Raw genomic sequence first — 7593 nt, forward strand, 5'->3', positions numbered from 1 at the left:
TTTGTGAGATGAATGAAAATAATGCATTAAGTCCTTACAGGCTTAAAGAAAGGATGTGAAAGCTAGTCTGCTTATAGGGCATAATAGCCTATTATAATAAGGCCAATGGAACATAAAATTCTAGATAGCAGTCATCTAGACCCTTCATTTTACATATGAGGAAACTGAGTCACAGAATAGTCAAATGACTTGTCCAAGGTAACAGAAGTGTTGAGCATCAGAGCTGATATTTGAACTCAGTTCATCTGACAGGAGAGACTCTACACTCTCCACTTCACCAATGCACCCTGCAAGATAATTGGTGAGGAAGATAATCCTAGCCATTAACCCATGGTACTTTTTTCTAAATGATGGAAAAAAGGCCGTTTCACTCAGTCTGCTGATTTATCAATATGGAGACTACAAGAGGAGGCCCAGTTGTATTTTCTTACCCTAATGGCTCATAATAGAGACATTAATATTAATGGTTGGTCTCCCATTTGTTATATTATTGGTGGCTCACAAGATACATATTTATCATCCCACCCCCCATGAGAATGTAAGCTCCTTGAAGGCACCACTGGGGTAGTGGGTAGATTAAAGACTTCAGAGCCAAGAACACCTGAGTTCAAGTCCCATTGCTGACCTGTACTGGGCAGGTCACTTAACCTCTCAATGCTCTAGGTTACTCTCTTAAGATTAATTGTCTTCCTTCATTCTTTTTTTAAAAATTAATTTATTTTGAGTTATCAACAATCACTTCCATAAGCTTTTGAGTTTTAAACTTTTCACCCCCTCCCTCCCCAAGATGGCATGCAATCTGATATAGGCTGTACATATACATTCCTATTAAACATATTTTTGCATTAGTCATGTTGTAAGGAAGAGTTAGAACCAATAGGAGGAACCACAAGAAAGAGGAAACAACAAAATAGAAGAAAAAGAAGAGTAAATAGTATACTTCGATATGCATTCAGACTCCATAGTTCTTTCTCTGGATGTGGATAGCATTTTCCATCATGAGACTTTTGGAGATGTCTTACATCCTTGCATTGCTGAGAAGGGCTGAGTCTGTCAACGTTAGTCATTGCGCAATCTTCCTTCATTCTTGAAGAAGATCAAAAGGACATCACTATGTTAGAGTGAAGTTACAATGTGTCTGACTGTGGCTGATCAAACCAATATGAGCTCGGAATGCTGTACCCCAGGTCAGGCACAAACAGTCCATGTGAATATTTGGAGTGGGTTCTCTAAATTTGTGCATCTTGAGTTTCTTTTGAGCTATTTCAATTCTGCTTTGCTCATAAAGAACAGCTCCTTCTCTGATGAGGGCACACCATGCTGAACAGTCCTGTGCCAGTGTCTCCCATGTCACATAATCAATTCCAGAGTCCTTAAGAGAGACCTTGAGAGTGTCCTTGTATCACTTCTTCTGACCACCATGTGAGCATTTGCCCTGTGTGAGTTCTCCATAAAACAGTCTTTTTGGCAAGCCTATGCTTGGCATTCAAACATGGCCAGCCCATGGGGATTGTGTTCTCTGCAGTAGAGTTTGTGGGGTGGTTGTTTTTTTTTCAATTTTGGAAGTAATGGGGGTTAAGTGACTTGCCTGGGGTCACACAGCTAGCTACTACATGTCTGAGGTCACATTTGAACTCAGGTCCTCTTGACTCCACGGCCAGTGTTCTATCCACTGCGCCACCTAGCTGTCCCTGCAGTAGAGTTTGAATGCTTGGCAGTTCAACTTGAGAAAGGGCCTCAGTGCCTAGTATCTTATCCTGCCAGGTGATCTTCAGAATCTTCCTAAGACAATTCAGTTTCCTGGCATGGCTCTGGTAGACTGTCCAGATTTCACAGGCATACAACGAGTTCATCACAATGGCTCTGTAGACCTTCAGTTTGCTAGTCAGTCTAATGCCTCTTTTCTCCCACATTTTCCTTCAGAGCCTCCCAAACACTGAGCTACCTCTGGTGATGCCTGTGTACATCCCTGGAAAGTATACTGCCAAGGTAAGTGAACCTATCCACAGCATTCAAAATTTCTCCATTTGTTGTGACCAGTGGTTCCACATCTGTGTGGTGTGGCTGACTGAGCACCTGTGTTTTCTTAGTGTTCATTGTTAGGCCAAAATTAGCACAAGCAACAGAGAATTGATCCATACTTTGTTTCATCTCAGCTTCAGAGGCTGTATTGAGTGCAAAGTTATCTGCAAACAGAAAATCATGCACCAACCCTCCCTTCACCTTGGTCTTGGCTTGTAGCCTTTTTAAATTGAAGAATTTACCATTAGTGCAGTAGCTGACCTTGATATCTTGTTCATCCTCACTGAAGGTGGTTGACAACTCTCTTTAAGATCAGTGAATTAGTGGATGGAGTTCCTCCTCCTAGTATTTTATAAATCAATGAAATCGAAGGTATAATCCATATCTCCATTAATTTCATCTTTGTATCATCAGTTCCTGGCACACAGCAGATGTTTGATTCATTAATCATATCATCATGTGAATATAGTTTACTTGGTGATTAAATCCTGTACTGAATACCTCAGGGCATTTTTTAGCTCCATTGTGGGTAATCTTCGGTAGAGGTGTGGTTGGAAGGTGGCCCCAGGGTGTTTGGATAGAGTATGTTGGGAGCTGTATTGGAGTGCACAGAAGACTGAGAATTAGTACTTGGTTTGATTGATTGCTGAGGCTGGGAAAGGGTGAGTTGTTTTCAGGCTGTGCACGTGTTGGTTGGCATTATTTATGCCTGGATTCCTAGGTAATTTGAAGGTGGGAACACCTTGTGATATGTGGATGACTTGTCTGGGGCCAAATCCTCCAGGAAGGTTGTGTTCATTCCTAGGATAACCAGCCTTGATTTGTGACTTGAGAATTAAAGAACCATGGTACAAAACAGGTACTCTCAGCCTGGAGTCCATCTGGCAAACTTGAGTGCATGCTGGATCCCCACAGAGTGATTTTAGAATCTCTGGATCTTGGTGACCTGCCCTGGAAGAAGGAAAATTACTGATTGGACCATTTCTGAGATATTAGTGAGCCACTGGGAAAAGAGACGTTTTGGGGGAGGGGAAGATGAGCCAATGCAGAGACACAGCTAGGAAGGTGTGTGGGAGTCAGTTGATTTCATCTCCAAGTATGAAGCTCAAATGTTAGCTCTGTCTGCTTGCAGCAGTTCTTCTCTGATGGTATCATTCTTTTTGGCAGATGCAAGCCTCCATGAAAATGTGCAGAGATCTGAAGTACCTCAGAGGAGGTGCTGACTTGGGTTGGATTAATCCCTACAGCCATGTTGGAGGTGTTATCTTCATGAAAGACTTTCCGAGGGTCTGGCCATGTCAATGTCAGGGTAGTAGCAAATTACAGTGTCAACTCTCTGAAGTCACTTTCTGTAGTAAGAATTCAACAGAAGGTCCCCAGATATCTGAAAACCATGAAGTGGCAGGAACTTGTAAACCTCAGGGGATATTTTAGATGCTTGCTGGTCCCAGAGGCCTCCCTCCTCCCCATTCCCCACTTTACTATTACCTTTTGGAGGTCTGTTTGTGCCCCCTTCCCCTCTTCTTCCTTGAATGGACATTTTTGTGCCAATAACAGCTGTTATTGGACGGCATGAAGACCCAGGCAATGAAGGATTTTTTTGGAAACTTTTAAAACAGTTTTAGCATTATTGGTATCTTTTGTTTTTTATACCATATCTATCCATTTCTGAATATCTCTCCTTCCTTTCCCCAGCCTTCCCTTTTAACAGATATGAAAAAAGAAGAAAAAGAAAAAAAAAACAATTCCATAAAACAACCAAGGCTGACCTAGTCTGACAGCATATGAAACATGCCACACCCATGGTCCTTCTCCATCTCTCCAGTGAAAGGGAGGGAGGAAGGAGAATTTTTTCAGGGCTAAACTTATCATCATAAGTATGCAACATCCCCATCCCCCCTTTGTTTTATTGTTCTTCCTGTTTTTATCAGTGCAGTCACAGAGTATATTATAACACCTTTCTCCCAGGATATTGTAAGGCTCAAATGAGGTAATGTATATAAAGCCCATTTGCAAACTTTAAAGCACAATGTAGATGAGAACTATTATTAGGTTCAGGCTGAAGCATAGGCTTTCATGCTTCTATCCTCATTTTTCTCCAGCTAGTTTGGGATCATGGGCAAAGGGAGCTGATCCTAAGCTGTACTGTCATTGAAGGGCAGGGAATCATAACAGAAGCTTGGTTCCCTTATCTTTTAGGATCCTGGGACTGCTAGATGGTGTAGTGGATAGAGAGCTGAGCTTGGAAACAGGAAAACCTCATCTTCATGAGTTCAAATCCAGCCTCAGACACTTCCTAGCTGTGGGACTTTGGGCAAATCACTTCCCCCTGTTTGCCTTCGTTCCTCATCTGTAAAAAGAGCTGGAGAAGGAAATGGCCAACCACTCCAGTATATTTGCCAAGAAAACTCCAAATGAGATCAGAAAAAGTTGGACATGACTGAACAACAACGAGGACTCTGAGGGCAGGGGCAGGGTGGGCTTGGTAAAAGGACGATTGGAATTCTCATATATATATATCTATATATCTCTAAAACCCTCACCCCTCGAACTCCTACCTGGGAGGTAAGTTATATTGATGGAGTGATGGCACCTGGACTCCTAAAAGGAAAAGACCATGTCTTTGAAAGCAACCCAGTCCCTGAATTTTCCCATACAATTCAGCAGCCCAGATCCCTGGCTTCTACCCAAGGCAGCTGGCCCACTCCAGCCCACCAAAATACCTAATCAGCTTTCTTGACATTCCTTTCACTGTAGCTCTTGGTCCACCCCAGACTACTTACCACTCCTTAATCCTAACCAGATCCTTTCACTGTCCTTTTTTTATATAAAAGCATCAGTCTCAGCCCCCATTAAGTTGCAGGTTCACTAGGAACCCTGCCTGCTTCTGTAGGTATTACAATAAACTGCTCCTTGACTGGAAGATGGTTTGGGTGTATGAATTCATTCCAGGCGGATATTGCCCTGTACCCTGCCATTTTGGTGTTCCCAGCAACCCCAAACCATGTCATTGGGGTTCCCACCAACCCTAAACCACATCAATATTATTATCCCCATTTTACAGTTGAGGAAAATGAGGCAATCAGCGGTTAAGAAACTTGCCCAGGGTCACACTACTAGTAAGAGTCTGAGGTCAGATTTGAACTCAGGTCTTACTGACTCCAACTCTATTGATCTAATCCACTTCAGTACTTTGCTGCTATAAGTCATTAACAAAGACATAGACCTGAACAAGGGAGGTGACTGTTCTACTATGATCTGTCTTGGTCAGACCAGATTTGGGGTCATGTGCTTGGTTCTGGGCATCATATTTAGAAAGGTCATTTATGATATGAAGAGCCTTCAAAGGAAGGACAACCAGGAAGGTGAGGGAACTGGAGGCCATGCTCTATGAGAAAGATTGGTTGAATGAATTGGGATCATTCAGGCAAGAGAAGACAAGAGTTATCAACGATAATTGCTAAAACATTTAAAGACTGTTCTACAAGGAAGGGGGACTAGGTTTGTTTTGCTTAGCCTTAGGTGGACAGAACTGAGAATAACTGGTAGAAGAGGCTGATTTAGGCTCAACATAAGAAAAAGTTTCTTAATAATAGGTGCTGGCCAAAAGTGGAATCAGTTACCTAGGGAAATACTTATTTCTTCTACCCAAGAGGTGTTCAAGCACTGCTACTTGTTGGAACTACACGAAAAGATTTCTTATTCTGGGATGAATTGTACTGGATGACCTCCAAGGTCTTTTCCTGCCCCATTGACTGGGGAAAGACTAGACCAATTGTGGTGGCTAAATATCATGGAATATCACTGCTCTGTAAGAAGTAATGAATATGTAGAATTCAGAGATGCATGGGGAAAGAAGACTTATATGAACTGATACAGGAGTAAAATAAGCAGAACCGAGAAAATGACACATGCAATGACAGCAGCAATGCAAACAGAAATGACAAATGAAACTGAATATTGATAGCCATACCTTTTTCCTCTCCACAACACCCCAGACCTGCTCTATCATGTCTCAGCTCTTCATCCTGAAGCTCCCCTCTAGCTCCAGAATCCACCTATCAGAAGTCTTCCACACCTGCAGCCTCTCCCTCCAATTGGATGGTACCTCTTAGAACCTCCATTTAAGGAGAAAGCCCAGCCCAGGCAGCCTCTGTCTTCTCCAAGCTGCACACCTGATGTTTTTCAATCTCCCCATCCCCATAACTTCCTTTCATGTATTTCCTTCTCTCCCCAACCCTCTAGAAAAATCTCCTCAAAAGCAGGAATTGTCTTCCTACTTACATTTGTGATTACAGGTGTGTTGACAAGGGAGTTTCCTCTTCTGAGAATTCTCTATAGCGATTAAATCACAGCTCTACCCTCAATCTCTATCTGTTTTGGTTGTGTATCCCTAGTTCCTGACACACCGTAGGTGCTTAATAAATGCTTTTTGTTTCCTCAATTGTGTTATTAGCGTGCTTATTAGTGTGCTATTGTTCAGTCATTTCCAACTCTTCATGGTCCCTTTCGGGGTTTTCTTGGCAGAGATACTGGAATGGTTTGCCATTTACAGATGAGGAAACTGAGGCGAAAACTGAGGCGAACAGGGTTTTCAGCTAGGAAGTGTCTGAGGCCAGATTTGAACTCAGGAAGATGAGTCTTCCTGACTCCAGGCCCAGTGCTCTATCTACTACACCACCTAGCTACTCATACCTGACACATATACGTACTTATAAATGTAAATGGACTGACTGCAATCATAATGACCAAGGTTATCCTAGAGGAAAGTTGAAAAAAATGTACTTCCCTCCCTCCCTCCCTTTTCTGGAAGTGGAGGTGGGAGAAGGTGCTGAATATTTCACGTGCTGTCGGGTGAGAGTTGATAAACATCCCTCTTTTCCCCCTTTTCCCCTCCTCTTTTTTTCTTTGTTGAAAAGGGTAGATTGCTGACTAGGAGAGGAGAAAGGACAGATTTAGAAACCAATGACATGTAAAAATAAAACATATCAATAAAAATTAAAGAAAAAACCAAAACCAGGATTACTCAATCCTGAGCAATTTGCCTTAAGACGGTTGGACCTTAACAACTAAACACTTAATTGGGGTTACTCTGTAGTGTCTGTTTGCCTAGGAGAGAAAACTAAGCATGTGACTGTAGATGGAAAAAAAACCCGATCCTCTCAGCCTGCCACTGAAATAAGTTTCCTATTTTACAGTTGAGGAAACTGAGGCAGAGAGGTTAAGTGATTTTCCCAAGGTCATACAGCCATTAAATGTGTGAGGCCACATTTAAATGCAGGTCTTCCTGACTCTAGTACTAGCAGTCTCATTGGGAACCCTACCCCCCAAGTAGTTCATATCAAATTTTTGAACAGCCCTGAGTTTCTTGATTATATATTAACTCATTTCACTGTGCTGGTAAAAAAAAATTTTTTTTGGGTCAGGCTATACAAACATGAAAACAGAATTATGTTTCTTAGGAGGCAGTGCAAAGAAGTGTTGGAGTCAGAGGATCTGGGTTCAAATCTTGCCTCTGACACTTATCTATTATTAGTATTAGTATTATTACCTTGTATGTAATCTCTCTGG

Source organism: Phascolarctos cinereus, unplaced genomic scaffold (genome assembly GCF_003287225.1).
Source record: "Phascolarctos cinereus isolate Bilbo 61053 unplaced genomic scaffold, phaCin_HiC Scaffold_1;HRSCAF=81, whole genome shotgun sequence".
Classification (NCBI taxonomy): Eukaryota; Metazoa; Chordata; class Mammalia; order Diprotodontia; family Phascolarctidae; genus Phascolarctos; species Phascolarctos cinereus.